This window comes from Chelonia mydas, chromosome 9 (genome assembly GCF_015237465.2).
Source record: "Chelonia mydas isolate rCheMyd1 chromosome 9, rCheMyd1.pri.v2, whole genome shotgun sequence".
In the NCBI taxonomy this organism is placed as follows: Eukaryota; Metazoa; Chordata; order Testudines; family Cheloniidae; genus Chelonia; species Chelonia mydas.
Genome location: NC_057855.1, coordinates 515,906 through 543,797, shown reverse-complemented (window position 1 = coordinate 543,797; position 27,892 = coordinate 515,906). Strand labels below are relative to the sequence as shown.

General features: G+C 39.3%; 1 protein-coding gene and 1 long non-coding RNA gene across 30 annotated transcripts in view; both read left to right on the top strand.

The window, feature by feature from the left end:
• DLG1 (discs large MAGUK scaffold protein 1) overlaps window positions 1-27,892 on the top strand; it is a 428,647-nt gene that overhangs the window by 61,575 nt on the left and 339,180 nt on the right. The window lies entirely within an intron of this gene.
• Window positions 79-27,892, top strand: LOC122461862. Its single transcript, XR_006284080.1, has 3 exons — window positions 79-1,185; window positions 15,676-15,680; window positions 27,806-27,892. It is a non-coding gene; the product is annotated as an uncharacterized LOC122461862 (long non-coding RNA).

The window sequence follows — 27,892 nt, the reverse complement described above, 5'->3', positions numbered from 1 at the left end:
GTCCTGCTTTGATCAGGGGGTTGGACTAGATGACCTCCTGAGGTCCCTTCCAACCCTGATATTCTATGATTCATTTTTAGTTTGTACAAAGAATATTAAGAATTATGAAAAATTGCCTAAATTTATATTTTAGTGAAATGAAAAAAGGCACTTTCCATTGAAGATAAGGCAGGTATTTCCATAAAAAGTTTGGTTTTTATTCATTAATGTGTTAATTCTTTAGGGCTTAATTGGTGGTTTATGCAATTAGATTTGTTTTTAAAATTAGAGAGTTCCTCTCATTAAAACCAGCAGTCTCAGATATATCTTTGAGAGAATCCTATCCCTGGAGTATAGTTTTGTTCTCTTGATATACCTACAGAGAATAGGCAAAAATATAACCCATCATGTTTGTTGGGAGAAAACATTGTCCTTTTTGGTAAAAATGACCTGTACTTCCAATTTTATAAAAATGGCATTCTTATGTACCAATCCTGACACTTGTGAACAGGATTATGGACCAAAAAAACCCCACCTCATATATGGACATCCCGGGATAGATCTCGTCATTTCTCCACAATGGAGACAACTCAGGCTTAAACAGTCTTCCTTTTAAGTTCAGACTCCCTCTGCTGTGCTGCTGTAACACCGCTCTGATCTCAGTTTTTTTCCCTTCATCTGAGTGTGCCGCTTTAGGCACGTTACTGTCCACCACCGAGCTTTAAAGTTTGTGTTTCTTCTGAGAATCTGCTGGGAACTTCACATGAATTGGATTTTCAGTAATCAAAATCTGTCGACCTTCCTTTTAGGACAGCCTGAGGATTGTGTGTGTGAGAGCCAGGGCATGAGTGTATGTGTATGTAGCCGAGCTGAGCATGCCATGTTACCACACCTTCTGCAAGCTTCCCTTAGCAATTCAATAGAGCAGTTTAGCCCATAATGTCAGAGAGCAGGTAATCCAAATATCTGAATTCTGTAAGGAAAAGGTAAGACTGAATTTCTCCTCTTCCAGCCAAAGGCCCAGTAATAATTCTAAGCATCTAAACAGGGAAAAATTGCATTCTTAATGCTTCAGAGTAACAGCCGTGTTAGTCTGTATTCGCAAAAAGAAAAGGAGTACTTGTGGCACCTTAGAGACTAACCAATTTATTTGAGCATAAGCTTTCGTGAGCTACAGCTCACTTCATCGGATGCATACTGTGGAAAGTGTAGAAGATCCTTTTTATACACACAAAGCATGAAAAAATACCTCCTCCCACCCCACTCTCCTGCTGGTAATAGCTTATCTAAAGTGATCACTCTCCTTACAATGTGTATGATAATCAAGTTGGGCCATTTCCAGCACAAATCCAGGTTTTCTCACCCCCCCCCCCCCCCCAACATACAATCCTCCAACGCATTATTAAGGATCTACAACCTATCCTGAAGGATGACCCAACACTCTCACAAATCTTGGGAGACAGGCCAGTCCTTGCCTACAGACAGCCCCCCAGCCTGAAGCAAATACTCACCAGCAACCACATACAACACAACAGAACAGGGGTCGGTCCTGGGGCCGGTTTTGTTCAATATCTTCATAAATGATCTGGAGGATGGTGTGGATTGCACTCTCAGCAGATTTGCGGATTATACTAAACTGGGAGGAGTGGTAGATACGCTGGAGGGCAGGGATAGGATTCAGAGGGACCTAGACAAATTGGAGGATTTGGCCAAAAGAAACCTGATGCGGTTCAATAAAGATAAGTGCAGGGTCCTGCACCTAGGATGGAAGAACCCAATGCACAGCTACAGACTAGGGACCGAATGGCTAGGCAGCAGTTCTGCGGAAAAGGACCTAGGGGTGACAGTGGACGAGAAGCTGGATATGAGTCAGCAGTGTGCCCTTATTGCCAAGAAGGCCAATGGCATTTTGGGATGTATAAGTAGGGGCATAGCGAGCAGATCGAGGGACGTGATCGTTCCCCTCTATTCGACACTGGTGAGGCCTCATCTGGAGTACTGTGTCCAGTTTTGGGCCCCACACTACAAGAAGGATGTGGATAAATTGGAGAGAGTCCAGCAAAGGGCAACAAAAATGATTAGGGGTCTAGAGCACATGACTTATGAGGAGAGGCTGAGGGAACTGGGATTGTTTAGTCTGTGGAAGAGAAGAATGAGGGGGGATTTGATAGCTGCTTTCAACTACCTGAGAGGTGGTTCCAGAGAGGATGGTTCTAGACTATTCTCAGTGGTAGAAGAGGACAGGACAAGGAGTAATGGTCTCAAGTTGCAGTGGGGGAGGTTTAGGTTGGATATTAGGAAAAACTTTTTCACTAAGAGGGTGGTGAAACACTGGAATGCGTTACCTAGGGAGGTGGTAGAATCTCCTTCCTTGGAAGTTTTTAAGGTCAGGCTTGACAAAGCCTTGGCTGGGATGATTTAATTGGGGATTGGTCCTGCTTTGAGCAGGGGGTTGGACTAGATGACCTCCTGAGGTCCCTTCCAACCCTGATATTCTATGATTCTATGATTACCAGCAGGAGAGTGAGGTGGGGGGAGGTATTTTTTCATGCTTTGTGTGTATAAAAAGATCTTCTACACTTTCCACAGTATGCATCCAATGAAGTGAGCTGTAGCTCATGAAAGCTTATGCTCAAATAAATTGGTTAGTCTCTAAGGTGCCAAAAGTACTCCTTTTCTTTTTAAGAACATAAGAATGGCCATACTGGGTCAGACCAAAGGTCCACCCAGCCCAGTATCCTGTCTACCAACAGTGGCCAATGCCAGGTGCCCCAGAGGGAATGAACCTAATAGGTAAAGATCAAGTGATCTCTCTCCTGCCATCCATCTCCACCCTGTGACAAACAGAGGCTAGGGACACCGTTCCTTACCTATCCTGGCTAATAGCCATTAATGGACTTAACCTCCATGAATTTATCCAGTTCTCTTTTTGTTACGAATTACACCTGGTAGGACACGCACACATGTGCTACGAATTACACCTGGTAGGACATGCACACATGTGCTACGAATTACACCTGATAGGACACGCACACATGTGCTACGAATTACACCTTGTAGGACACGCACACATGTGCTACGAATTACACCTGGTAGGACACGCACACATGTGCTACGAATTACACCTGGTAGGACACGCACACAAGTGCTGCGAATTACACCTGGTAGGACACGCACAGTTCGAATCTAGGCTGAGGCACAGAAATTAAGTCCACAACTGCAGAGTTCCCAAAAGGCACTAAGTTTATTACGCTCGAGCGTGGTGCCCCCCTGCTAGCCAGGAGGGGACCCTGAATACAGATTATACAAAGGTTATATACTTTTTAGCAAAGCATGTTGCCCTCGTGCATCGGAAACCTTAGCCAATAAACAAACCCTTGTCTTATCTACCACCTATCCCTGCTTGGTGCATTCCTCGTGCTATACCAGTATGTTAATTACACAGCATGGTCCTACAGCCATGCATCAGTAACTTTTATTATCAGGATGGGAGGCCTCACATCAAGGCCAAGAGACAGGGAGTTAGAGACTGACAAAAACCAGATACTGCAAATCAAGGCAGGCTGGAGACAAGGAGGAGGATTTTCACACGGATTCGGTATCTAAGGATTACTCCTCCTGGTGTATGATGTGCTGGCATTTAGACAATGGTGGGCCCCCAAACAAAATGGAGTCACATGTGCTAACTTTTCCTTAACACTTTTAAACCCTGTTATAGTCTTAGCCCTCACAACCTCCTCAGGGAAGGAGTTCCACAGGTTGACTGTGCGCTGAGTGAAGAAGAGCTTCCTTTTATTTGTTTTAAACCTGCTACCCATTAAGTTCATTTGGTGACCCCTAGTTCTTATATTATGGGAACAAGTAAATAACTTTCCCTTATTCACTTTCTCCACACCACTCATGATTTTATATACCTCTGTCATATCCCCCCTTAGTCTCCTCTTTTCCAAGCTGAAAAGTCCTAGCCTCTTTAATTTCTCCTCATATGGGACCTGTTCCAAACTCCTGATCATTTTAGTTTCCCTTTTGTGAACCTTTTCTAATGCGAGTATATCTTTTTTGAGATGAGGAGACCACATCTGTACGCAGTATTCAAGATGTGGGCGTACCATGGATTTATATAAGGGCAATAAGATATTCTCTGTCTTATTCTCTGTCCCTTTTTTAATGATTCCTAAGATCCCGTTTGCTTTTTTGACTGCCGCTGCACACTATGTGGACGTCTTCAGAGAACTATCCACGATGACTCCAAGAGATCTTTCTCCTGATTAGTTGTAGCTAAATTAGCCCCCATCATATTGTATGTAAAGTTGCGGTGATTTTTTTGAACGTGCATTACTTTACATTTATCCACGTTAAATTTCATTTTCCATTTTGTTGCCCAATCACTTAGTTTTGTGAGATCTTTTTGAAGTTTTTCACAGTCTGCTTTGGTCTTAACTATCTTGAGCAGTTTAGTATCATCTGCAAACTTTGCCACCTCACTGTTTACCCCTTTCTCCAGATCATTTACGAATAAGTTGAATAGGATTGGTCCTAGGACTGACCCTTGGGGAACACCACTAGTTACTCCTCTCCATTGTGAAAATGTACCATTTATTCGTACCCTTTGTTCCCTGTCTTTTAACCAGTTCTCAATCTATGAAAGGATCTTCCCTCTTATCCCATGACAACTTAATTTACTTAAGAGCCTTTGGTGAGGGACCTTGTCAAAGGCTTTCTGGAAATCTAAGTATACTACGTCCACTGGATCTCCCTTGTCCACATGTTTGTTGACGTCCTGTAATAGATTAGTAAGACATGATCTCCCTTTACAGAAACCATGTTGACTTTTGCGCAACAATTTATGTTGTTCTGTGTGTCTGACAATTTTATTCTTTACTATTGTTTCAACTAATTTTACCAGTCTGTAATTGCCAGGATCACCTTTAGAGCCCTTCTTAAATATTGGCGTTACATTAGCTTTCTTCCAGTCATTGGGTACAGTGGCTGATTTAAAGGACAAGTTACAAACCACAGTTAATAGTTCCGCAATTTCACATTTGAGTGCTTTCAGAACTCTTGGGTGAAAGCCATCAGGTCCCAGTGACTTGTTACTGTTAAGTTTCTCAATTAATTCCAAAACCTCCTCTAGTGACACTTCAATCTGTGACAATTCCTCAGATTTGTCACCTACAAAAGATGGCTCAGGTTTGGGAATCTCCCAAACCAAAGGTTAGTTCTTTTTCTTCTAGTTTTTAAAATTGAAGAATAATTTTTTTTAGCCCCTCTCTTTGCAAAGGAGTTTGTGTTTTGGTTTCTGGCTTCAAAATGGTGGAAAATTGTGGAAGCAAATTCATAGAAGACAAGACAGTTGAATTCAGAATTGTGATTTTTAGAAGATCTTTATTCCTCTCCAACCAGCTCAGTGACATGTCTGTAGTACATTTTGATTGGCTTGGTCCAAAGATTGTAACCGAGTAGGAGATGAAAAACCAAACAAGCTGCAAAAAGCACGCCTGTGTCAAGGGGAAGGTACAGAAAGTGGTAGCTAATTAGTTTGTATTCTGGGGAATTGATTTATTATATAACTTTTTCACTAGGAGGGTGGTGAAACACTGCAATGCGTTACCGAGGGAGGTGGTGGAATCTCCTGCCTTAGAAGTTTTTAAGGTCAGGCTTGACAAAGCCCTGGCTCGGATGATTTGATTGGGGATAGGTCCTGCTTTGAGCAGGGGGTTGGACTACATGACCTCCTGAGGTCCCTTCTAACCCTTATATTCTATGATTCTATGATTGTGTTCTTGTTTTACTTAGCAGTACTGTAACTTTTTATCTTGGACAATGTGTGTCTTTAAGTCTGAGGAATAAATATGCATACCAAGTGAATGTGTTTAATAAAACTTAAATGGCTTTTCTCAATGGTTTTTTTTTCCCTAGAATAGTGTGGGGATTTTATCTTCAGGTTAGGCAAAATAACCACGTTGTGTACAATTTCTCCCTGTTGGCAAATATAGGCAGGTCTCCTCAGCTTTTAAGTAACTATCTCCTTCTCTTTAAGAATCTTGTTTGCCTTCGGCTGAATTGTTCCGTAGCCTGTTGACTGACACGTTTCTGGAAGTACATAAAAGCTTCTCAGGCGCTCATTTGAAACTCTCTTGAAAGAGCAGAAGTCAAAAAGAAAAAATTAGAATACTTGTGGTATTACAGGAGCCCCCTTTGTTCTCTCATGACAGATTAGGGTTGTGTATGTGAAGGTCAGGCTGTTCTAGAGGTCCCATACCTCTATACAGCAGAAAGCAGTGTAAGCTGTGGTGGGCGCGCACAGAAGCAAAACAAACAGATTGCTTGGTTTAAAGATCCCAGCAGTGGAAAGCTCCTTGTACCTAACCCAGGTTAATTCCAGATTCTCCTTGGAACAGTACTTCATTATAGGTCAAAGGTATCTTTTTTCCTTTCACTTCACTGAGTAGTTAATTTTACCCTTTCTGCCCTCACTCTTATCCCTGCTGCCATTAAGAGAAAAACATGATCTACATGTCAAACAGGTATGCAAGAGATATCTAAAAAGAATATATGACATCCGATTCAGAGACTTCTCATCTTGCACGGGGAACAGAAAGGGCAGGTTTTTTCGCGTTCTACTTTTGTTACTGTAGATAGATTAAGATACTTCAGAGAACCATATTTTAGTTTGGCACTGAATTTCCAAATAGCTTCAAAGCTGTATGCAAAACTATGCTCTAGAGTGTTTCTGGCCTCTGTTTGCCAGAAACTGGGAATGGGAGACAGAGGATGGACCACTTGATGATTAACTGTTCTGTTCATTCTCTCTGAAGCACCTGGAATTGGCCGCTGTCGGAAGACAGGATACTGGGCCAGATGGACCGTTGGTCTGACTCTGTATGGCCGTTCTTATGTCTGCTCAGGTATAGCTATTACTGGAAAGCCATCCAAGTGATTTGGATGCAATCCTTGATTTATGAATGCTTTGATAGGAAGTTGTTCCTTTTTGACAGCTGTAAAACAAACGTTATCATTAATGTACAGATTTGGGAAATAGGAAATAGTGACAGTTTGTATCCTTATGTTCACCCCTTTTACGGGACTATGATAGATTTTGTACAAAGTATGCCTTGTGAGGTATCATTTGAAAGCTCATAATTTGTTGACCATTATTGTCCTGGTAAAATGTTTGGCAAGATTGTATGTAAAGTTATAAGAATCTCCTGAATTACTAAAATATGGTCTGGGGAGAGCAGTCTCAAACCAGTTTCCCAGATACAAAAAGGCTACTTGACACCCCAGCCAGGTGTTAACAAAATCACTTGGTTAAGTGGCCATTCTTTGGTAGGAAAGAGGGTGTGGGTGAAAAATCTACATCTTGACAAAGATTTCAATCTATAGAGACTTTCTCTCACCTGAACCTCAGCTAGAGATGTTTCTCAAAGAAGAGAAATAACTATAAGAAGGGAGACTAGATGTCCCAAATTATTCTTTCCCTTTCTCTCTACCCACGACACTTGAAGAACAAAGGAAGCAGCATTGGACTGGGGGAGGGATCCTGACTGAAAGAAATTCACACAATAAGACTACTGAAATGCGATGAAAGAGATCTTTGCTTTGAGTTCACATAGGGCATGTCTACACTACCGGCCGAACCGACAGGTGGTGATCGATCCAGCGCAGGTTGATTTATTGTGTGTAGTACAGACGCGATAAATCAACCGCCGATCACTCTAGCATCGACTCCTGTACTCCACCTCAATGAGAAGCGCAAGGGGAATCGACGGGAGAGCGTTTCCCCCGACACACCGCAGTGAAGACACCATGGTAAGTAGATCTAAGTATGTCAACTTCAGCTACATTGTTCGCTTAGCTGAAGTTGCGTAACTTAGATCGATCTCCCCCTGTAGTGTTGACCAGCCCGTAGCTTGTTAATCTAGGCATTAGTTATGTTTTATTTTTATTTTCTTGTAATTAATTCAGACATTTATGCCTCTTTACTTGTCGTCACTTAAAATCTATCCTTCTGTAGTTAATAAACTTGTTTTATTGTTTTATCAAAACCATTGTGTTTGGATTGAAGGGTTTGGAAAACTCCATTTGGAATCAGAGTAACAGCCGTGTTAGTCTGTATTCGCAAAAAGAAAAGGAGGACTTGTGGCACCTTAGAGACTAACCAATTTATTTGAGCATGAGCTTTCGTGAGCTACAGCTCACTTCAGCTGTAGCTCACGAAAGCTCATGCTCAAATAAATTGGTTAGTCTCTAAGGTGCCACAAGTCCTCCTTTTCCATTTGGAATAACAGGATTTGTGCATATCTGTTTCTATTAATAAAAGGACGGACTTTATATGAGCTTGTATTCTCCAGGAGAGAGCTGGACAATACAAGACATGTATTTCTGTGGAAAGTCTGGGACTGGGAATTTGCTGGTGTTGGTCTGCAGTGTAATTCAAAAGTGGCTGGCTATTGTACTCCTACAACATAACTGGGAGTAACTTACATGCTCGGAGGCAGTGTGAGAGCAGAGCAGAAGTGGTAGCTCTCACAGCAAAGTAGTGTAAATGGCGCTCCAGGTTGGAGTACTAAGGTGACACAGCTGTTTGTTAGTCCAGATTGTATGCTGGCTAATGTCACACAAATACATGGACTGCAGATATAGAATAATGAGAGGAGAGAATTATTTTTATGTCACTAAAGTTAATCTTTAACAAAGCGTGGAAAATTTGGGAAATTCCAAAGGATTGAAGGACTGCCAGTGTAAATCCGATACTCCAAAAGGGTAAAAGGGATGACCATGGGACTGTAAATAGGCTAGCCTAATGTTGACCCCAGGCAAAATAACGGAATGATTAATTTGGGCTCTATTAACAAAGAATTAGAGGGTACTTGGAGTAGCGAGCTACTTGCAGTAATCCCCTCACTTTTGTTAAAACTGTGTCCTCAGTCTGGTTACAAGTGGGGAACTGCATATCAGTCACCCAGAGTGGGATCAGAAAACATACAGAAAACATACTCAAATTAAAAATGCTTACTTTGAGATGATGTCCTGCATGTGGATTGGATGCCCCGCCCGTTATCTTTTCTTTTTGAAAACCTTTTACCTTGGGATTCTGAACAGGTGAGAGAACCGAGGGATGGTTGCAGCCACCTTCCCTGTTATGCCCTTGAGTGGATGTGTGGCGGCATGAGAACATGCCACAGCACAGGTGTGGTCCAAGATGTGAACTCTGCTTTTCAAAGATTCCAGTCTCATGCACATGAAGTGCATTTGTACTATGAGTGGGACCTAATCGTTGTAAAGATAAACTTGAAAACATTAAGCACATAGAATCATAGGACTGGGAGGGACCTTGAGAGGTCATCTGGTCCAGTCCCCTGCACTCATGGCAGGACTAAATATTATCTGGACCATCCCTGACAGGTGTTTGTCTAACCTGCTGTTAAAAATCTCCAATGATAGAGTTTCCACAACCTCCCTAGGCAATTTATTCCATTGCTTAACCACCCTGACAGTTAGGAGGTTTTTCCTTACGTCCAACCTAAACCTCCCTTGCTGCAATTTAAGCCCACTGCTTCTTGTCCTAGCCTCAGAGGTAAAGAACAATTCTTCTCCCAGCTCCTTGTCACAACCTTTTATGTACTTGAAAACTGTTACCATGCCTCCTCTCAGTCTTTTTTATTTCCAGACTAAACAAACCCAGTTTTTTTCAATCTTCCCTCATAGGTCATGTTTTCTAGATCTTTAATTATTTCTGTTGCTCTTCTTTGGACTTTTTCCAATTTGTCCACATCTTTTCTGAAATATGGCGCCCAGAACTGGACACAATACTCCAGTTGAGGTCTAGTCAGCGCAGAGTAGAGCGGAAGAATTACTTGTTGTGCCTTGCTTACAACACTCCTGCTAATACACCCCAGAATGATGTTGCATTTTTCACAACAGTGTTACACTTTTGACTCATATTTAGGTAGCTTTTGGTTCACTGTGTCTCTCAGATCCCCTTCTGCAGTACTCCTACCTAGGCAGTCATATCCCATTTTGTATGTGTGCAACTGATTGTTCCTTCCTAAATGGAGTACTTTGCATTTGTCCTTATTGAATTTCATCCTGTTTACTTCTGGACAAACTGGAGAAATGGTCTGATAATTTTGAATTTTAATCCTATCCTCCAAAGCACCTGCAGTCCCCCTCCCATCTTGGTATAGCGTGCGAACTTTATAAGTGTACTTTCTATGCCGTTATCTAAATCACTGATGAAGATATTGAACAAAACTGGACTGAGAACTGATCGCTGCGGGACCCCAATTGTTATGCCCTCCCAGCATGACTGTGAACCACTGATGATTACTCTCTGGGAACGGTTTTCCAACCAGTGTTGCAATCACCTTTTAGTAGCTCCATGTAGGTTGCATTTCCCTAGTTTGTTTATGAGATGGTCCTGCGAGACAGTATCAAAAGCTTTACTAAAGTCAAGATATACCACATCTACCGCTTTCCCGCCATCAACAAGGCTTGTTACCTTGGCAAAGAAAGCTATCAGGTTGGTTTGACATGATTTGTTCTTGACAAATCCATGCTGACTGTTACTTATCACCTTATTATCTTCTAGATGTTTGCACATTGCTTAATTATTTGATCCATTATCTTTTCGCAAAGAGAAAAGGAGTACTTGTGGCACCTTAGAGACTAACCAATTTATTTGAGCATAAGCTTTCATGAGCTACAGCTCACTTCATCGGATGCATCAAATAAATTGGTTAGTCTCTAAGGTGCCACAAGTACTCGTTTTCTTTTTGCGAATACAGACTAACACGGCTGCTACTCTGAAACCTGTCATTATCTTTTTGGGTACAGAAGTTAAGCTGACTGGTCTGTAATTCCTAGGGTTTTGCTTATTTCCCTTTTTTTAATAGATTGGCACTATATTTGCCCTTTTCCAGTCTTCTGGAATCTCTCCCGTCTTCCATGACTTTTCAAAGATAATTGCTAATGGCTCAGATATCTCCAGTCAGCTCCTTGAGTATTTTGGGATGCATTTCATCAGGCCCTGGTGACTTGAAGACATCTTGAAGACATGGTCTTCTTTGCACATTTGATGTTATCAAGACCATGACAGTGTTACTGTTAATGAGCAAAATACTCTGTTGGGGATCGTAAGCTGAAGTAATGGTGAAGAAATGCTGCCCTCTGCTGCTTACTAAGCATATATCTCATTAAGTAAACAAAATGAGGGAAACACAAATCTACATATTCACAGGATTCCTACAGTAATGCATGATTTCTACTATATGTTCCAGGTTTTGAAACCTTTGATGACCTAATTTGAGGATGGGGGGGTGGGGGCGCGGGGGAAGGAAGAGACAATTTCATCATTCAATGAAACTACAGTACATTGAACTAGGAGAGTCTCTTTTTGGGATGGACAAAGTGGCTAAACTACTGAGCATTTTGCTAGTTCTAGGGCACTTGGATAATCAGTCTATCTTTTTAAATCTTGTAAAACGTATTCACCCTTTTAAAAAAACAAAATATATGCAGCCTTCTTTGTTCTCAAACCGCTTTTTAAATGGTATACTTCTTTAATTCCTGTATTCTTATACGTACACTGCAAAAGTGTATTTGTGGCTATTTTTTGTTGGATTCTTTTGCTTCTCCATTTTCCCAGCCATCACCAGCCACATATACCCTTCCAACATACCTTCTGTTTCCCTTCACCTCTCACCAGTTAACACATGCCTTTCTTGCCTTCCTGGGATGAATTATTTCTGCATGAGAGCCCCAAAAGTAAGTAGCAGTGGATAATTAATGTAGACAGTGGTTACACACACCTGTGTTGCTGCACATTAGCACATTTCTGGCATCAGCCATGTGAAACTGACTAGACACAATTTTAGTTCTCTATTCCATGCTAGTGGCACCACTGGGGAAAGACAGGTAATATTAACTAATCATTCTCTAGCATTTTGCTTGGAAGAAATCCTGTAAGTTCTGTTCCCGCATAAACTTTATTTAAAGAGTGAATGTGTTTTATTCATAATTTACAATACCTTGAAAGCACAGTAAATAACTAAGTGATCTTAAGAGCTAAAAAACCCCCCAAATCAACCTATGGTTAAAAGAGGATTGATTCTGCTGATGGTATTACTGCTGTTTACATGGAACATACTATAATAGTAAATGGAGGTTGTCATAACCATACAGCTAAGGGTAGCCTAGAATTGCTCATTACCTGTAAGGGGCTAAGAAGCTCAAATAACCTGGTTGGCACCTGACCAAAAGGACCAATGGGGAAAGAAAATACTTTGAAATCTTGGGGTCGGGGGGAAGGCTTTGTTTGGTGTGTTCCCTTGGGAAGCAGAGAAGCATCAGGTCAGAAAACTCCTTCTCCTCTAAACCATCCTAAAAGTCTCTCCTATTAAAAATTGTAAGTAAAAGCCAGGCAAGGCGTGTTAGATTATCTTTTGTTCTGCTTGTGAATTTTTTCTTTGCTGGAGGGAGGTTTAGTCCTGTTTTTTGTAATTTTGAAACTAAGCCTAGAGGAAGTTCTACTGTGTTTTTTGAATCTTTGTTAGTCTCTAAGGTGCCACAAGTACTCCTTTTCTTTTTACGAATACAGGGTAACACTGTTGCTACTCTGAAACCTTTGAATCTTTTGTTACCCTGTAAAGTTATTTTCCATCCTGATTTTACAGAGATGATTTTTATTTATTTATTTTTTTAAATAAAATCCTTTTTTTAAGAACCTGACTGATTTCTCTACTGTCCTAAGACCCAGGGGTTTGGGTCTGTGATCACTTTGTAACCAATTGGTTAGGATATTATTCTCAAGCCTCCCCAGGAAAGGGGGTGTAAGGGCTTGGAGGGATATTGTGGGGGAACAGGAACTCCAAGTGGTCCTTTCCCTGATTCTTTGTCTAAATCAATGGGGGCTGCGGGAAGTGGTGGCCAGTATGTCCCTCAGCCCGTGCCACTTCCCGCAGCCCCCACTGGCTGGGCACAGCGAACCGCGGCCAGTGGGAGCCGCGATTGGCCGAACCTGCGGACATGGCAGGTAAACTGGCCTGGCCTGGCCTGCCAGAGGCTTTCCCTGAACAAGCGGCATCCCAAGTTTGGGAAACGCTGCTCTAAGCAATTCCAGACCATGAGGAGGGTCTCTGGCAGGAACATGATATAATAGCTCTGCTGAGGAACCAGGGTGTTTGTTCTTCAGCACATGGAACAATTCTGATTTGCTGCCTTTCTTGGAGAGAAGTGGGTAGGGAAGAATGGAAGCTAATCATAGGGTATTTCCCCATAGGCTCATAGAAGGTCTGAAATCTGTAGCTTTTTGCGGAAAATTGTATAGTTGCCTGGTCTCTGAAAGAATGAGGGGATGAAGAGTCATAAAGACAGGTAAAACCCATATTGTATACAATTAATAAATTATAAGGCCAGATACTGTGATCATCTTGTCATACATTCTGTATAACAAGGCAATAGGAATTTCCTGAATTAATTTCTGTTTGAACTAGAACATACTTTTTAGAAAAATATCCAGTCTTGATTTAAAAATTGCCAATGATGGAGAATCCACCACAACCTTTGGTAAATTATTGTAATTGTTAGGATATATTATCTCTTATGCCTGTTTATCCTAAACATGTGCCTTATTGCTAGTCATTGACTCTTATTATAGCTTTGTCTTCTAGACTCAGGAGCTCTCTATTATCAAATATTTGTTCCCCATGTAAATAGTTATAAATTGTGAGCAAGTCACCCCTTAAGCTCCTTTTTGTTAAGCTCAATAGATTGCAACTTTAGAGTCTTTCACTATAAAGCATGTTTTCTAATTGTTCAGTCATTCCTGTGGTTCTTCTCTGAACCCTCTCCAATTTATCAACATCCTTCTTGAACCGTGGATGCCAGAACTGGGTACAGTATTCCAATAGGTGTCACACCAGGACCAACTATAGAGGTAAAATGACTTCCTTACTCATACTTAAGATTTCCTTGTTTATGCATCCAAGGATTGTGTTAGCATTTTTGGCCACAGCATCTCACAGGAAGCTCATGTTCAGCTGATTATTCATCATGATCCCCAAGTCTTGTTCAGATGCACTGCTTCCCAAACTAGAGTCTTCCATCCTGTAAATATGGTCTACATTCTTTGTTCCTAGATGTATAGATTTACATTTGGTTGTATTAAAACACATATGAGAACTGATGGTCTAAGTCTAGAAGAAGAAGAGTTGTATTGAAACGCATGTTGTTTGCCTGCACCCGGCTTACCAAGCGATCCAGATAGCTCTGTATCAGTGGTCTGTCCTCTTCATTATTTACTACTTCCCCAATTTTTGTGTCATTTGCAAACTTTCAGTGGTGATTTTGTTTTGTTCCAAGTCATTGATGAAAATGTTTAGTGTAGAGCCAAGGACTTATCCTTGCGGGACCCTACTAAAAGCGCGCACATTCAATGATGATTCCCCATTTACAGTTACATTTTGAGACCTGTCAGCCTGTTTTTAGCCATTTAATATGCGCCATGTTGATTTTGTATCCTTCTTGTTTTTTAATCAAAATATTGCGAGGACCAATTCAAATGTCTTAAGTCTATTATGTCAACTCTGTTACGCTATAAATCAAACTTGTAAACCCATTGAAAAGAGATATCAAGTTAGTTTGACAGGATCTATTTTCCATACGTGCATGTGATTGATATGAATTATATTATTCTTTTATTCTTTATTAATCAAGTCCCATATCAGCCGTTCTATTATTTTGACTGGGACTGATCTCAGGATGAGAGGCCTATGTTTACCCTTTTAATATATTGGCGTAACTTTAGCTTTCTTCTTGTCCTCTGGAACTTCCCCTGTGTTCTAAGACTTATTGAAAATCAACCTTAGTGGTTCAGATTGCTGCTTGGCCAGCTCTTTTAAAACTCTCAGATGCAAGTTTCCCTTATCTGCTGATTTTAAAATGTCTGACCTCAGTAGCTGCTGTTTAACAGCCATTGTTACTGTTGGAATGGAAAGAACTTCATCCTAGTCATATAATATGACTTCATCATCATCATCGAACTATATCCAGCTTTTTCCTAATGTTAAATAGGTAGACTAGGTGACCATAACAGTCCCTTATGACTTCCCTGGTACAGTGAACTTAATCTCCATGTTAGGGAAGTCATGTCTCTGAAACAGTGTCATTAATATTCACTTCTTAAAATTATGGCTTATGTTGCCTCTGCAGTATTTCACTATACATGTATTATATTTTAATAATTTTATGTGTGTTTTGTTATATTAATTGTAGTAAGAGCTTTCATGATTGCACAGCACTTGAAATGTTTAAATACAAAGCATAGTTCAAAAATAACATTTTATGTATCGTAATTCAGATTTTTGCCTTCTGTGCTACCATAAAATAGGTGGTGATATATTTGGAAAAATTCACTGATAAACAATCTAATGTATTGTCATTTGTTTTTATCCTAACACTTTACGTTATAATAATAATGAACTCAGGGGAACCACACTGTTCATAAATGCATTGTAGTGTATTGGAAACACTTTTAAATTTTTTTTTATTGGCTGAAGACCCATTACATGTAGTAATAATTCGTGACCCAATCAGTCCTATTTCTTGTTCAGACAATTGCTAAGACAAACAAGTTTGTTAACATTTATGGGAGAGAATGCTTCCTGCTTCTTATTTACGTTACTTGAAAGTGAGAACAGGTATTCGCATGGCACTGTAGTAGCTCGTCTTGCAAGGAGGTATTTACATGCCATATATTCTAAACATTCTTATGCCCCTTCATGCTTCGACTTGTAGGCTCTAAACTTTTACATTGTTTTGTTTTTGAGTGCAGTTATGTAAAAAAAAGAAATAATTCTACATTTGTAAGATGCTTTCATGATAAAGAGATTGCATTACTGTCCTTGCGTATGAGGTGAATTGAAAAATACTATTTTGTTTCATTTTTACAACACAAATATTTGTAATAAAAATAATATAAAGTGAGAACTGTACACTTTGTATTCTGTGTTGTAGTTGTAATCAGTATATTTGAAAATGTAGAAAAACATGCAAAAATATTTACAAATTTAAATTGGTATTCTCTTATTAACAGTGCAATTAAAACGGTCATTAATCGCGACTGTTTTTTAAAATCTAGTTAATTTGTTTTGACAACCCTACTTTATATTGAAAACTAGTAAAAATTATGCTTGAGCTAAATCAGGGTGTTTGAGTTTGTTGGCTTAGCTGAATATGCTGCTGCCCTGTGACAAGAAGGTACCTGAGGCAGAACCTCCTTGTATTGCATCTGCTACAATATAAAGTAGCTTTACATTTTGTGGACATTACTGTTGAGAAGATGATTTTTCATGGATACCAAAAACTTAAGTATTATTCTAAAAATCAGTTGACCAGTTTCTCTTGCTAGGCTTGTCAAGTATCTTTGTATTTTTTCAGCCAAGGTAAAATTATGTAGGTGGCATGTCACGTACTGATATTCGCTGAAAGGCAGAATGAAAGATGATTGATTATTTCAGAAGGTTGTAGATGGTCTGTTTGAGATAAATCTGAATGTGGTAGAAGGATGACTGAAAAAAATTATTATAGAGTTTGAAATCTATTACGTAATTCGCTGCTGTTCTCCAGTAAAGGTGATCGCCACCGAAACCTAAGGAATGCTATGTAGCCTCAGGTTCGGTCTGTTTCTAAATAATACTGTGTCATATTTTGACATACAGGAGAGTGCTAGAGGCTACCTTACCGCTTGTTTATAAAATTGTTTCCTGAAGGATCCACAGATCTAGATCCAACCAAAATAAGCCTCTTTTGAAGCTGTGAATATTACAAGCATTAATTAATTGTTCATGGAATCATAAAAATGTAGGGCTGGAAGGGACCTGAGGAGATCATTTAGTCCATACCCTTGGTTATGAGGCAGAATTTAGATCATCCCCGACAGGTGTGTGTCTTGACTCTTCTCAAAAATCTCCAGTAATAGGGATTCCCCGACTTTGCTTGGTAACTTGTTCCCGTGATTAACTGTCCTTACAGTTAGAAAGTTATTACTAATATCCACCCTAAATCTCACTTGCTGCAAACTAAGCCAATTACTTCTTGTCCTACCCTCAGTGGACGTGCAAAGCAATTGATCATTGTCCTCTTTATAACAACTTTTTACATATTTGAAGAGTGCTATTATGTCCTCCTTCAGCCTTCTCTTGTCTAGGCTAAACATGCCCAGTTCTTTCAACCTTTTCTCATAGATATTGTTTTCTAAACCTGTCATGTTTGTTGCTGTCCTCTGGATTCTATATAATTCGTTCACATCTTTCTAAAAGTGTGGTGCCCAAAATGGGTACAGTATTCTAGCTAAAGCCTCACCAGTGCCAAGTGGAGGGGAACAACTACCTCTCATGCCTTACATATAACTCTCCTGTTAATATATCCTAGACAGCGTTTCTCAGATGTGGCCACCATGGCTGCATGCAACCACCAGGGGCGTTTCTTGCAGCCACAGCCTCCTGGGCTGTGTATATGTGTGGGGAGTAACAGCCCCTCCCTTTCCCTGTTGCTCCTGGATGCACCACCTTGGTGTTGGTTGCTGGGGCCGCCAGCAGGGGTTGGGCCTTGCCTCCCTCTAGAGACACCTGGAGCACAATGCTGGAGGAGCAGGCAGGCAGTGAGTTCCCCACCTTCCCAGGGGCTGTGGGGCTCAGGCTTTGGGCATCAGCCCAGGGGTGATGGGTTGGTAGATTCTGGCAGCAGGGCTTTGGGCTCCAGTCCCAGGCTCCGGTTGCACAGTGGCAGGCCCTAGGCTCTGATGGTGGGGCTTCAGGCTCTAGGACCCTGCTGCCTCCCCCAGCCCCTCATTCAGGGCTTAATTTTTCCCGAGGTTTGGCAGGGTTGAGTAAGTCTGCTGTGAAAAGTGATAGTTGTATGTTAATATCACTTTTCACAACGGACTTACTAGCTAGAAATAAGTAAATTGCAATGATCTGGACATGTATATGTGCATATTTATTTGTTTTTCTTAAAGCTAATTAAGTATTTTAGGAAAAAGTGTGAGAGCAACCATCAGCAAAAGTTAGTGGCCGCACTGTGAGGCTACCAAAAAATTTGTCCTGAGAACCCCTGTAATGACATTTGCTGTTTTCACAAAAGCATCACATTGACGTTCAGTTTTGATCCACTGTAACACCCAGATCTTTTCCAGCAGTACTGCTGCCTAGCCAGTTATTTCCCATTTTGTATTTGTGCGTTTGATTTTTCCTTCCGAAGTGCAGTGCACTGTACTTGGCTTTATTGAATTTAATCTTTCTTCTTCAAATTTATCAAGATAGTTTTGAATTCTAATTCTATCCAGGTTGGTATCATCTGCAGATTTTATAAGTGTGCTCTCTGCTCTATCATCCAGATTGTTAATTAAAATATTGACTAGTGACAGACCCCTGCAGGACCTCACTTGATACGTCCTTAAAATTTATAAATACAATAAAATATCTAAAGTTAGAATGTCTCTGATTTTGAATTAAAAATAGTAAACAATGAAGGTATGGTAATAGGAAAGAACTCTCTGTGAAAATAGCTTCAAGTTGCTCTCCTATTCAAAACTTATGGCTAGCCAATCCATTTATTACTGAATTCTGACTACAGCAAAGGACATGTACTATTTGCTTCCTATTTGCAAGGTTCTAGAAACAAATTAAAAGACAGGCAATTTCAAAGTGTGAACGTATAAAAATGTAACTCTGGGTTAATTTACAGTGAGTTAAAGACTTATTACTCCTGGGGGAATTCTGTGCCCCCGTGCACATGCAGAATTCATGTCCCCTGCAGGTTTCTTTGCTTCCCCACAGAAATCTGATGGGGAAGCAATGGGAAGCCGCAGGAGCAGTCACGCCCCTCCCCAGCAGTGCGGGCACATCGTTTCAGGTGCCCGGAGCAGCCAGCGGAGAGGTAAATCATGCAGGGGATGAGGTTGGGGGAGCCCCGTCCAGTTGCTCCTACCCTGTGCTGGGCTTAGCTGCTAATCCAAGTTGGGATGGGGGTGGGGGTAAGGGAACGGGACTTCCTCTTCCCTTGTAAGGAGTGGCTAGGGCTATGTCAGACCTACCCCCAGAAACCTCCCCTGACTACACACACACTCTTCCCCCCAGCTCCTCAGCCACGGGCAGAGCAGTCACTGTACAGGGAGCTGCTCCTCCGTCCATCCAACCCCTGTGCATCTGAACACCCCCATACCCAGACCCCTGCTGAGCCCCCTGCACCTGAACCCCCACTCTGCCAAGCCTCACCCCCTGCACCTGGAGCCTCCCACCAAGCCGGACCTCCTACCAACTCGCTGCCTCCGGACCCGTCCTGAGCCTCCACATCCAGACCCCCCAGCCCTGCACCCAGACCATTCCCTGCTTTTTTAAAATGGGGGGTACTTTTCATCTACTGAACTCCTGTTTTCATATCCCTCCCTACATATGATTACTTCCCAGACCTTCAGAACTGTGGAAGATGCTGGGTTTCAGAACAAACTTTCTTACCAATAATTTCCTTTCTGCTAGCGGCATCTCCCACACTTCTACACATGCTAGATGGCTCATGAGCCAAGGGTAAGGTATTAAGTGCAGCCATTACCGTAGGACCATTTGTCTGTGGTCTAATGTACATAATTATTCTGTCTGGAATATTTTTTTGTTAATGATGTTATGCAAGTTTTATAGCTTGGGAATAACTCATGTAGTGGCAAGTAGGAGCAGAGGGGGCGTGGTCAGAGTATGTGGAGCCAAAACAGTGATTTGTCTCTGGGAAGCTGCAGAGAGGGGGGATCAGCCCGGAAGTCTAGACTTGTGGAAGATGCTTTTACCAGAAAGGAAATTATTGGTAAGAAATTTTCCGTTATAGTGATAGACTCAAGGAGCTCAGTCTTATCGTCTTAATAAAGAGAAGGTTAGGGAGTGATTTGTTCACAGTCTGTAAGTACTTACATGGAGAACCGATATTTAATAATGGGCTCTTTAATCTACCAGACAAAGGTATAACAAGATTCAGTGGATGGAAGTTGAAGCTAGACAAATTCAGAATGGAAATAAGGCATGCATTTTTAACAGTGAGGGTAATTAGCCATTGGAATAATTTACCAGCAGTCATGATGGATTCCTCATCACTGGCAAATGTAAAATAATGATTGGATTTCTCAAAAAAAAAAAAAATAAAAAAGATATGCTCTAGTTCAAATGGATTTAGTTTGTGGAAGTTCTGTGTCCTGTGTTTTACAGGTGGTCAGACTAGTTGATTACAACGGTCCCTTCCAGTGGCCTTAAAATCTATGAATTATAGAATGTCATATGCTTTTCATAATGCTGATAAATGCTATTCAAATTGCAGCCAAAGAACTGATACTTGCATGTGACCTGCTTTAAATTGTGTAAGATCCATTATGGTAGTCCAAGTGAGGTTGTGCTAGAAAAGGATCTAAAACAAGATGTTTGTTTCCTTTTTAAAGTGTATGAAATGCTATACAAATAAAAATAATAATCGCAAAGTATAAGAGTAATAGGTGGTACGGAAGAACAATATTGCATCCTTTAGAACAAATCTAATCTTACATGTAAATATATAAGACTTTTCTAGAGTGTTGGCACATCTAGGTCTGGTCATTACAAACATCCATACTGTAGAATCTAGTTGAAGTAATTGAAATTAGGATAAAAAAGGAATAGTTTTCTTTATTAAGAGACTTTTATATACTATTTTTATGTAACTAAAAATAATATTTGTTTTCTTGTTTCCACTGACAGTTCCCCCCCTCTTTCTTCTTTAAATGTAAATCTACATGACTTCCTAATTTAAATATAGAAAAATTAGTTGGCCTAGAAGGCTAAAGACAACCATTTCTTTTCAAGCTAATAATCATCAATGAATATTTCCCAAAATGATGAAGAAAACTTAATGATGGAGTTTTGGGGTGCCTGAAAGAGAGAACTAAGTAAAATGAAGCCATTTACTTCTGCCTGTCTTAAGAATGTTTGTAATAAATAAATCCTGCTCACTAGTTAAACACCTAGATGTTTGTGTTTTTAATTGGGCAGTGGGAGTCATTTTTGTTGCCTATTAAGGTAGGATGCAAATTACTGTTAAGTAAACGTGGAATAAAAGCAGTTTATTTTATGTATGCAGTCATAAGCAGAACACTTGTCAGTTTTGGTATCTTTTTGATTAAACATATGCAGGTGGTTTTTTTTTTGAAAGCTTTAAAGCCTGTTTCTTTTGACCTCTTTTGCTGCTTTTTCCTGAAAACTAACTTTGTATTTTGACTTTGTATGTTAAAATGAAACATGGAAAAGACCTCTGCAGGGAGATAGGTAGTTCTATTAGACTATCTCTGTGGTCATCTGGTGTGTTTACTGTGAATGCCAGTTTGTTCTTGTGGCTTATGGTAGTAAAGAACACTCAAGAATTCAGTTTATTACTACATGTCCCATGGCTATTTTAAGAATCTTAAGAATTCTGTGGACACTGTGCTCCTTAAAATGCTGTAAGATCTTTCAATACTGACCCAGATACCTACTCTATATTAAAAATAAATAAGACACTTAAAATTTGGACCTTGAAATAATGCCTCTTGTCTAGTTGAAACTGATGCTCACGAAAGCTTATGCTCAAATAAATTTGTTCGTCTCTAAGGTGCCACAAGTACTCCTTTTCTTTTTGCGGATACAGACTAACACGGCTGCTACTCTGAAACCTGATGTAGACTGAGTTGCTTGTAGACTGCCCTGTGCCTTCCTTTCCACAGTGCTAGTACATTAGTATGCAAATTATAAATATATCTATAAAACATTGTCTGAATATTCCATATGATGTCAGGAAGTATAACATTTTGTATAAATTGTAATCGTTCCATTCTGAAGGGAGCTAGCGCTCTTGTAAAATGTGGTTGAAACTTTGCAAACTAGACATTTCTCAAATGGTTTCACTGACACTGAAGAAGCTTTAAAACTTGAGGAACTAATGTCTTAATGGTATTTAAATGTTTTTCTCAGTCTAGTCTTTTTAGGATTTTACTGTTTTAAAAATAATAAAAATCCTATTTTAAGATATGGTGATAGTTTAGTTTTAATTAAAAAAAGGATATTCAGCTTTAGTGCTCCAGTGCAGGCTTCTCGTGTTTTTGTCTAGGTTTTAGAGTGCATAGAATATCTCTCTTCTCTGCACACAACCAGATGATTGATGACAGCACTGCTTTTACAGTGTCTGAAATGAGTGCAAATAACATTCATTGCATGGTGTGTACAAAAGCCTCAACCAATACAACACATTTTTGATTGAAAAAAGTAGCAGCTGCACCATCAACCTCAATCCCATTATTTGGCCCTGTAAAGTTTCACACTGCTTCATTAAATTGAATGGGGTTATATTAGTGGTGTAAGATCAATTATATTGAATTTTTATGTGTGCACTGACAGATACTTCCTTAAAAGTTCTGAACTGTCTCTATTTTTGTTTTATAAGGATTAGTAATATTATACAGAAATATAAGGTTCTGTTTAGAGCTGCAGATGTATGGCTAAGTTATTTGGAGTCTGCATGTAGCCTTCATCAACCATGTAGATGTAATTGCCTGAAGTTACTGAAGCTTTCTGTTCATTATATCTTACTGATAGAATCCTTTGTAGTTGTGTACACCATATCTTCCTTTTTATTGATTCTGCTGTGCCCATAGCACAGTAGAGCTTATGCTCTCTGCATCTTGGAGAGCTATTTCTGCAACATTCAGAACCACATTTGGCTTTGTTTTCACCCTATTTGTTATCATGAAATGGCCATTTATATATAATATGACTTTTTTTCTTTTTACCAAGAGTTACTTCATTAGGGGTATGGAAGTAAGATTGCTTGTTGCTTTGTGTCCTTGATTGGAAAAGGGTTTATTTATGGGACAGAGACTTCCTTGCACTGTTGGTGTACAGTCAGTGATCCATGACTAACAGATTGTCTTCCATTTTTTGTTTTGGAGTGATGTGCATTGAATTCGCTCTGCCAGCCCTGCTATCCCCGACTACAAATGGCATACTGTGATTCTGACCTGCTGAAGGAGGAGCAGAGGTTTTTAAATTATTAAAATTGACTGGGCTCTGTAGTACACTTCTGGCTTGTCCTTGGGCTTGGATGTACATGTAGAAAAATTCCATGAAATAGTGAGAATGTAGCTAAACGGGGAATAGAGTGATCATTTAATAGCTTTGCGAGTTTTTTTGTGGATTATTGTGAATATCTTTCTCCATAATGTTCCAATATAGTTATTAGTGCGATTTCTCCCCCCCCCCCCCTTCCTGCCCCTACCCCCAATCTGAAATTCATGTACTGCTTCCCTGAAAACTTGAAGGGAAGTTGGAGATATTGAGTAGGTACTAGGGGCAAGTTGAAAATAAAACCCAAGCTTCCAAGTATAGGGATGCTGACATTTATAATCTTTGTCTGTCTTACTGGAAAAGGTGCTGGCCACCACTTCCCGCAGCTCCCATTGGCCAGGAACGGCAAAACGTAGCCACTGGGAGCTGCGGGGGGGCCGTGCCTGCGGATGGTCAATGTCAGCAAAGTGTCTCACTGTCTGAAATCACATTCCCCGATGGGCTGCCTGCGGGCCGCAGGTTGCCCACCACTGCCCTATGCACACCCATTATTCTTGAGTCTGATCAACTCAGTGTAGCTTTGCGGTATGCCAAATAGAGGAATCTCAGTGACTAGATTCGAGTTGAACTGAATTCTTGGGGAGCCAAGTGGAAGAGGTCTTGGGGGAGCCTAAACAGTGATCTGTCAGTATAAAAACAGATGCATTGTGGCTGGAATACTAGTAATTAAGGGAAAGTCTTTAAAAAAAATCTTAATTAGCTTATGCTGTGAGAAAACAGGAAAAATCATGCAATATTAATCCCTTGGGGACACATTATCCTCTGTATCTAATATAAATAATTTATTTGTAAGGAATTAACGCATTACATTAGAAATTCTGACAACCAGTGCATTGGTTTGTGTTTTTTAAAAAAAAAAAAAGGTAAATTGAAATGTATAATATAAAATATACTGCTATACTTCTAGTCCTAGTATGGACCCTGACGGATCAACAAGGATTAATTTTTTAAAATGTGCAACAGCTAAGTATTGACATACTATAAATGCAAAGCAAAAGATCTTTAGCTTTAGGGAAAAATGCTTTAGTGGTCTTTGAATTAAAAAAATACTTAAAATATGTTTAGATGTGTTCTCGCTTGAATAAGTAGAATATCTGTGTAAAACCTAGTATTTATCAAATGGTTTGCATAGTCTAGATTATGCATGGTTTGTTAGGTCCAGAAAAATAAAAAAATCTATAGAGTATCTGGTTCAGAGTGTTTTACAGGAAAATACACTTATTTTCTTAGCTGTGTCTTTTTAACTTTAACAGTTCTACTAAATTTGGGAGTACATTTTGAGTTGACTAAAACTTTCTTAAACCATCTTTAATAGTTTGTTTTAACATAGTGACAGATATCTGATCAATATTAATTTTCATCTGATTTTTATTTGATGGAATTGTTCAGGATTAAGATCTTGAACATTATGTATGTATGAAGCTAGATTTTTTTCATTGTTGCCTGTATCTTTTCCCTGAAAGAACTAATATAAATTACACATTATATCATCAAACATACAGATTCCGTTTTTTATAGTTATGCATATGTGTGTTTAAATCAGATTTTTGTTATGGTCACTGGTGCAGTGCGAAAGCACCTTCCAGGAAGAGTGTTGGGTTCATCTCTATCGGGCCATGTAATGAGTCCCTTGCTGCAACATCTTGTGCCCCTCCCCCTAAGCAACCAGCATAGTGGCTTTGCTAGAGTTGCCTGTGTTCTTATGGAGGAGATAGCAGACCTTGCACTGCAGCAGGTGGAGCTGCCCTGGTGGATTTGAGTCTTGGTTCTGGCTGCGAGGATCCCAGCAAGACTTTGGGCCTTGGTACAGTTGTCCGTTCATGTTGATATTATCACTATAATTAAATAGAAAGCAGGGGTCTAATGTTTTGAAAATGGACACAAGGATTTTTCAATTGCAGTCCTAAAATGCTGAACTGATTTCTAAGGGAGAAAAATTTCCTGAAGAATGCAATCTATTTTTATATAAAAGCTTATCTTTCAGCATTATGGACCTGGATTAAATGTCAAAAACAAGCAGCAAGCAACATTTACAGAGGCATTTTTCTGGAATCTCGATAGCGGATCGATTGAAGTGCCCAAGGTCTGAAAAAATGTCTCCTAGCATCAAAAACTTGGATTGCTTTTCTCCGATGCTATGCCATTGTAAAGTGGCATGCACCAACAACACCATATCCTTAATGTTTGGATGTAAGGTGGGTCTAAATAGGCTTTCCTGAAAATCTGAGTTTAATTTTTAATAGAATTTTAGTGATTAAGTCATTATGTTGTTAAAGTAATGTGATTATACATTAAGATTCAGATTAAATGGTGTATATTTTATTCCATTTATTACAGTCAATTACCAGTGCTCTGTGAATCTGACGAAAGTAATGAATTATATACATTTGCTGTTAAGATGCTATGCAAAAGGATGTTTTGAATTTGCTGAATGCTACATGTAAAATGTCGTCATTCTCCATTAATCATCATGTAATCGTTTATTGCACTTGGCTTTCATTTTCTTCAGCTGTAAAGAATTAAATACACAGGAGACTTCCATTGATATGCAGGGCTGGAAATGCCTCCTGACATCATACTGATAGAAACAAATGTTAGTGGCAGGTTTGGGTTTAACAGTGCCCTCAGGCTGTTAGTCATTTTAGGTTGAAATCAACTGTTTGGGTTATAGAGTAATAAAATATATACACTTTAATAATTTTCTTAATAATGAAATGAAATATCTTTAATTCAGTCTTTTCCAAAATATTTATTTTATTGTACTAAGTTTATTGTATATATTACATTATATTAATAGAATTCAAGAAATTGAAAGCCTTCTGTTGAAAAGATTGAATATGCATGGGTAAAAGTTACTTTTGAAACCAACGTTCATAATTTAACAGAACATGAAACAGGTAGTTTGAAAACACAGCAATTTGAGACTTCATGTATTTTAATTTTACATTTAACTTTATGTAATACAATCTTCAGGTAAATTCATTATGATTTAGAAATACTTGTTTTGTGCCTATATATAATCAGGTTGGTGTAGTCTGTTAATGATTTGAGGGATATTTGAAAATGGAATGGGTTTGTTACTTATTAGAGAAAAAATACATACCTAGAATGGTGCACAAAGAATTTTCTCATAGTGTAAATCTAAATTTATATGAATGGTTTTAATTTGCTTATTTAAACATAATGTTTAAATCTGAATCCTTCATTTCCATTAGACAAGGATTTAGCTAGGTGGTTTTTTTTGTTTTTTGTTTTTTTTTTGCAAACAAATCCTCTGCAGCATGCTTTTGGAGAGTCTGAAAATTTAATTTTTTTATATAAATAAAAAAAACTGGAATAGACATTACTTAATGAGATTCCTGTTGTCCCTTTAAATAAATGAAAAAACAAACAAAAAGCCCTTTCTGATTGTAGCAGGTTCTGTAATATGTAGTAACTCAAGAATAATGCTATCCAAGGAGAGAGTTAAAATGTTTTAAAATATGTAATGTTCTTAAAGTCTGCCATATAAAAATTGTGGAGACAAACCTTTTCCTTTTAAGTGCAAAATAAAACATCTAGAAGCTACCCTCTTTTTTTGAAAGTCATTATTTTCTGTCAGATGAGAGTGGTGATGGTTTTCACTGTACATGCTCTCATTTGTGCATCTGTATTTTTACATCTGTCCAAATATATTATTATTAATGATCTCTGATAGTGGCACAAATTTATACAGCACTTTACAAACTTATAAAACTTGTCTCCGCTCTAAAGGGCTTGGTGGGAGTGACTCAATATATAGTAAAATTCCTTGCTTTTTTTTTTAACGGGTGCCCTAACGCAAATGAAAACGAGGCCGCCTGAAAACAACATGGCGAAGAGCTGTGGAAGCTGAGCTGAAAAACCTGGGACACAGCTGGGGAACCATTGAAAGACTTGCCAGAAACAGACAAGAGTGGAGGAGCTTCCTCGCTGCCCTAATCGCCAGAGACGTAATGGGAACATGATGACGATGATGAATAGACCAATTATATTAGCCTTAACTTTAATAAGTTGTATCTGGTATGGTGTCTGTGTGTAGAAGAGGTATAATATGTGTATTATAGGCTCTGGATTGATTCTTGGCCTTGCTATATGTTGTGGAAACGGAAGCTATGACCATTTGCAGTTTCAAGGTCTCTAAATACCAGTTGAGGGTCATGGTTGCCCCCTGGTGGAACAATAGGAAAAAGTATTTTTAAGCAATTTTATAGAGAACATTGTAGGACCTTGCTGTGGGGAGCCTGTAGTGATGTTGCTGCCAGTACTAATCCTTTCAACCTATGCAGAAATAGGAACAACTAGGAGGCTTTTTTAAAAAGGTCTGATTTTGAATGTAATCATAGAACTTTAATGATTTTAGGGAAGCTATTTGGATGTCTAATATTAATTTAAACTGAAATGCATCTGACAGAAAAATAAGAGAATATTTCCTTTCAGTGTAATAAAACTCCCAGCAGTTCCACATTAATTATAGTTCTCAAATTGTCTTAAACATCAGTCTTTTTATTCCTTTTTAAAGGCACAGATTATTACTACTGCTAACGCATCACCTATGTCCTTTGTATTGCAGCCATGCAAATCCCAAATCTTAAATTCACTGACTGTTTATTGAAGTGACTGATGCACAGATAATGCAGAAGTAATGTAATTCGGAAATCCTAATTTGTGAATTTTATGAAATGTTAAAAAGGGAAAAACATTAATAAATGATATTATTTCTTTTA